The 5,950-nt window shown below is 44.6% G+C and overlaps 1 protein-coding gene across 1 annotated transcript in view; it reads left to right on the forward strand.

The window, feature by feature from the left end:
* Positions 1-212: 212 nt before the first annotated feature.
* Positions 213-5,950, forward strand: part of LOC119955082 — a 128,582-nt gene continuing 122,844 nt past the window's right edge. The window contains exon 1 of the mRNA XM_038780946.1: positions 213-230. The gene's annotated coding sequence lies outside the window, so the exon portion shown is untranslated. The remainder of the gene's footprint in view (positions 231-5,950) is intronic.

Genomic DNA, 5,950 nt, shown 5'->3' on the forward strand with positions numbered 1-5,950 from the left:
TTTAGATTTTGATGGATATTCTTTGTTTTTATTTTTCCAATTAAGGGGCAATTTAGCGTGGCCAATCCACCTACCCTGCACATCTTTGGGTTGAGTGGGTGAGACCCACGGAGACACGGGGAGAATGTGCAAACTCCACACTGGCAGTGACCCAGGGCCGGGATTCGAACACAGATCCTTGATGCCGTTTTGATGGAAATTCTGAGATCTTTTGCTGTAACATTGTAGAGGTTGGACTTTTGGATTCTAAATCAGAAATAAGATTATTTTTTCATATTTTAATAATTTTTAACGTTGTGGTGTGCTTAGCTACTTAAACTGTAATGCATGTTCAGTTCTTCAATAATTTTGGAACCATTTAGTAAATGTAGGGTGCAAGAAAATGGTCTAGCTGCGCCTAAACAGCAGCTTTCCGCGGTGCAGCGTGGCCAATAAGAGCCAGGAAACCCTGCTCCCGGGATCTACCTGGCCCGGAATACATTGCGAGATGTTGCGATGTAAATTCCGCCCATTGTGGCCAGGATCACATTTTAACAAAATCTGCATAGTAGTGTAAGACAGCTAGTCTCACTTTAATGAGCAGATTCCCAAGTTACCTGAGGCATGGGTTCAATCTCACTCATCTTGGAGACCTCAGGCGAGTGCCATTCAGTACTGGTCTCCACAAACGGGGACCAGGCAAAACGCCACTCGTGGGGCTCTCCCATGTAATCAGAAGCCCCAGGCGCAAGCCCTTTGGGCAGGTTGGTACTCTGGTACTGCTGGTACCACCCAGCCATCCTGGCAGTGCAAGCCTGGCACCCTGGCAGTGCCACCTGGCTGCCAGCCTGGCACTGAAAAGGTGCGCAGGTGGCACTGGCAGGGGCACTGCTAAGGTGCCAACCTGGCATTTTTTGTGTGTATGTGATTGGGTGAGGGATTCCCGTGTGGGAGTTTGGGAGCAAGGGTCACTTTGGGGGCCTCAGAGATTGTGACACCATTTAAAAATGGTGTCCTGATCTCTCACTGTACTGAGGAGATCTGGCAAGTTGTACTTCTTAGTCTACAAAACGGGGTTATTGCCTCTGAGAGCCCTTAACAAACATGAGTCGTGTTTTATAGCCTTGTGTTTCTTGGCTCTGTTAGCAGTGGGAAGCATGTGGCTAAATGCACTCGCTATAGGACTTTGTTCCAATTTAATTACATTGCGCCCATATAATTTCATGTAGTATTCTGTATACAACTCCAAGATAGCACTTCTGTATACTCCAAAGTGGGGTAGTGTATTACATAAGAGGGACCTCCGAATCCATATAACATCTGGCTCATTTATAACCGAGAAGCTTATTAAAGGTGGCTGTTTAGAAGAGCGTAGTATTCTTCACTGGTTCCTGTCCTTAAGGGAAAAATAGATCAGTTCTTCAGACCCAACCAATCATCTGTGGCCTAGCTTAAACTTGAGTGAGAGGAGTTATGAGAGAAGTGCTCTCGATCTGGAATTGTTTCATAAGGGATTAAGTTTATAAACCACTTCAGAACCAGCCACCACTTTTGAGCTTTTGCTTCCCATATCTTATGAGTATGGTATTGTCGATGGTGTCTCAAAGTAGGTTCCATTTCAATTTTGAACTTTGCTGGCAAGCGCCTGTTGAACTGAGTCATGGAATTGTTGTGTCTTATCTAGGTGGGCTGGTTTAGCTCACAAGGCTAAATCGCTGGCTTATAAAGCAGACCAAGCAGGACAGCAGCATGGTTCGATTCCCGTACCAGCCTCCCCGGACAGGCGCCGGAATGTGGCGACTAGGGGCTTTTCACAGTAACTTCATTGAAGCCTACTCGTGACAATAAGCGATTTTCATTTCATTTTCAGGTGGACAGTACGGCTGATATTGATACGAGGATAACATTTCTGCTTTGAATTAAAAACTTCAGGGGTTCCAGCCTCACCTCGTGTACACCAGGGAGTGATCTGTATTACAGATAGTCCTGCGAGAGCTGCATGTATTGAGAATGTGGTTTTGCGATCCACATATAGTGATGATTGCACCCAATTGGTGCCATTGCCCTGACCCTTGATTTTTGTTGCAAAAAAAAGGTGATAGTTACATGAATCTCATGGTAGCAGAAAAGCTCAAGTAGTCTCTGTCTATTCTCATTTATCTTTCCCAGACCATCATTAGGGCAGCACGGTAGCATTGTGGATAGCACAATCGCTTCACAGCTCCAGGGTCCCAGGTTCGATTCCGGCTTGGGTCACTGTCTGTGCGGAGTCTGCACATCCTCCCCGTGTGTGTGTGGGTTTCCTCCGGGTGCTCCGGTTTCCTCCCACAGTCCAAAGATGTGCAGGTTACGTGGATCGGCCATGATAAATTGCCCTTAGTGTCCAAAATTGCCCTTAGTATTGGGTGGGGTTACTGGGTTATGGGGATAGGGTGGAGGTGTTAACCTTGGGTAGGGTGCTCTTTCCAGCAGCCGGTGCAGACTCGATGGGCCGAGTGGCCTCCTTCTGCACGGTAAATTCTATGATCATCACAGGCGGCACGGTTGCACAAGTGGTTAGCACTGCTGCTTCACAGCGCCAGGGACCCTGGTTCAATTATGGCCTTGGATGACTGTCTGTGTGGAGTTTTCACTTTCTCTCCATGTTTACGGAGTTTCCTCCGGGTCCTCCCACAATCCAAAGATGTGCAAGTTAGGTGGATTGGACATGATAAAATTGCCCTTAGGGTCCAAGGATTTATAGGTTAGTTGGGGTTACAGGAATAGGGCAGGGGAGTGGGCCTGGGAGGGGTGCCCGTTTGAAGGGTCACTGCAGACTCGATGGGCCGAATGGCCTCCTTCGGCAATATAGAGATTCTGTGATCATTCCCCGCTCCCACATTGGGTCACTATTGTTAAAGGCATTTTTAAACAGATACACTTGTTCAATCCTTAATTTGATTCAGAGAAGGGCAGCATGGTGGCGCAGTGGCAGCACTGCAGTCTCACGGCGCCGAGGTTCCAGGTTCGATCCCGGCTCTGGGTCACTGTCCCTGTGTTTGCGTGGTTTTCGCCCCCACAACCCAAAGATGTGCAAGGTAGGTGGATTGAACATGCTAAAATTGCCCCTTAATTGGAAAAAAATGAATTGGGTACTCTAAATTTATTTTTTAAAAAATTGATTCAGAGATTCTGTGGTGAATACAATTTCCTAACCAAATAAAACCAAGCTGCACAGTTGCAGTCCTTTCTCCTTTAGTTCCTTGATAAGTTCCTTACCCCATCCAAACCCCCTCCCAAGCAACCATTTGGGACAACTTTACTGAAGTAAAGGAAAACACTGTGCCTCACAAGTCCTTTATCAGAATCATATTCACCTTAAACTGGTGCTGGAATTGTGAGATTTCTCCCAAGGCTGCAGTCATAATATGCCCTGTAACCAGACTTGTTTTCCCTGACATAAAAATGCACAGCTGTTGATTCTGTGATCAACTCTGCCACTTTTTAATTATCTGAGTTGCGAATTTCCTCTTCTCTGAATCTGGGGAAATCTGTGCTCCTCAGTCACAGGGAAGAAGGAAGTGTTGTGTAGACCTGATATGCCATATCTCAAAGTAACCATCCATTCCCACCCTTGCCACCCCAGGATTTCCTGGGACTTCTGCATTTTACATAATCATGTGTGTGTCTATAGTCACTGTAAAATTGGTGTTGCAATGTCATGAAGTAGAACTTGACATGCCTGGTCTTCTGCTCCATTTCTTGCTTTTTAAGACCATCGTGTGTCAAAGCATTGGGATGGTTGTAGAAACTTTGGTGTCTTGGCCAGCCCCAAACCTCCAAAGACTACATTGCTTGTGGAGTAGCCCAAAGAGGAACATAGTAGGTAAACCAAAGCTACTCGCCAACATAGGATTACCAAGGATCATTTAGCTGGGAATTGGAAACACTGCTCTCATTCAGGCAGTGCTTACATAGGAATAGAATAATCATCGACTGATTAGTGCAAAATATATGAAAGTTTAGCAGAGTGGAGTATTACAGTCTGTCGGAATACAATTCCGTGAAGAATTAGACTCAAGTGATAGAGAGCCAAATAATACATCAGATAGGTAAAATAAACAAACATTGCAAATAAGTGTTGAAATTTCCACATTAAAGTCGTGGAATGATTGTCTATGAGATCTTCTTTCTTGGACATTTTAAGAGAAAGGTATTCTACCTACTGATCCACCGCAGTTTTGAGAGTTTGGTTAAGGGCCTTCTTATACCTTTATATTCCAGGCAGGTGTCAATTGATTGTCTTGTCTGGTTTCAAAGTCTTTTTGAAATACGTCTTGTTGCAAAATCCTTTTATAATAATGGGAATTGGTCCATCTAGGTCTCAGGCATTGCATTACATCTGGTCTCAAATAACATGTTTATCTGGGGTCTTAGTATCTGCAGTTGGAATCATGGTTTTCAGGTACCGTTGATGAGCTAGGAAAATGATAACATACTTCTCATTGCTATAGGTTGATCATAATACTGTTATTCCTATTCCATTACAAGTATCGTATGACTTATGACCTGAGAAACCTCAGCTGTGCCTGTGGTGGTTGAGTTTCCAAAATACTGACTATACTATTATTAAGCTCATTATATGATCTGCTGATGGACAATACGTGATGTTTGTTTGCTGTGATTAGGCTTATCTGACATGACATTCTATAAAGGGATTAGAGCTGAAGAAATCAATAATATTTGATCTTTTATCTACCATTATTTGGCACCGCTCCATATCACTTCTATATAAACTTTATTAATGCTTCTCTTGAAACAAAGTAACCTCATGTGTTTAAAGATTTGATAAAGCTTGTGGCTTATTTCTCAACAGGATGTAATCGGTGCCAATCTTGCAGAGGTTGCGGTGGAGACCAAATGTTATGTTTCTGGTCTTCCCAATGTTTAAATGGGAGGAAATTGCATGACAAAACAGAAACCATTGACGGGGTGAGGGAGGTGGTAGAAAGGTGGAGTTGGGCGTTGGGGTTGGTTTAGCTCAGTGGGTTGGATAGCTGGTTTGTGATGCAGAACAAGACCAGCAGCGCGGGTGATGGATCTGTATTTTGTTAATATATTTATGTGTCGCCGCACGATATATCAATCTTACAGAACTCGAGACTGAACTTCTTGGGTGAAGTTAAGTATAGCTTTATTTATGTCAGTTTCAAAGTCTATTGATCAAGTCAAAATTCATACGAATACAGAATCTAGAAGTTGTTGTCCTGCGCAAATACAGATGGTTGAGTTGAGTTTGGAGTAATTTCTGCAGATCAAAATGCACAATACATAAACACGAAACAAAAGTAAATTGCTCGTTGCAAAGCAAGGTAGAAATAGGTTTCAAATGTTAGGTTAAAGATGAATTCAGAAAGCGAGAGAGAGATGATTTTGGAGAGAGAAAAAATGTGTTTCTCTCTTGGTCTCATAAAGAAATCATAATTTTTTTTTAACGTCATGACTCCTTTCTGACTGTGATTCGGTTAAAATAATTATAATTCATTTAATTTGATGAAGTGTCTGTCTATCATGTTTTACGAGATAATAGGGCATGGGAAAACTTCTCTATGTTTCTACAATATGGTGAGATCGGACCACCTGGGCGGGATTCTCTCAGCCCGGGGCCGGGCTGGAGAATCCCCGCGACCGGCGCAAATCGCATGGAAGGGTTGGGGGGGGGTGGCCTGTGTGGGGAGGAGGGGAAGGGGGGTCCGACCCCCGGGGGGACTCCAATGTGGCCTGGCCCATGATCGGGGCCCACCAATCGGCGGGCTGGCCTCTCTGGCTGGGGGCCTTGTTTCGTCCGTGCTGGCCCCTGTACTCCTGCGCGATGTTGCATCACGGCCGGCGCATTGAAGGAAGGCACAGTGCATGCACGCATTGGCGCCGATGCTGAGAATTCGAGTTCTTTATGTACTCCGTCTGGTCTCAGTAAATATACCAAGTCGGA

The sequence above is a fragment of the Scyliorhinus canicula genome, chromosome 20, assembly GCF_902713615.1.
Source record: "Scyliorhinus canicula chromosome 20, sScyCan1.1, whole genome shotgun sequence".
Classification (NCBI taxonomy): domain Eukaryota; kingdom Metazoa; phylum Chordata; class Chondrichthyes; order Carcharhiniformes; family Scyliorhinidae; genus Scyliorhinus; species Scyliorhinus canicula.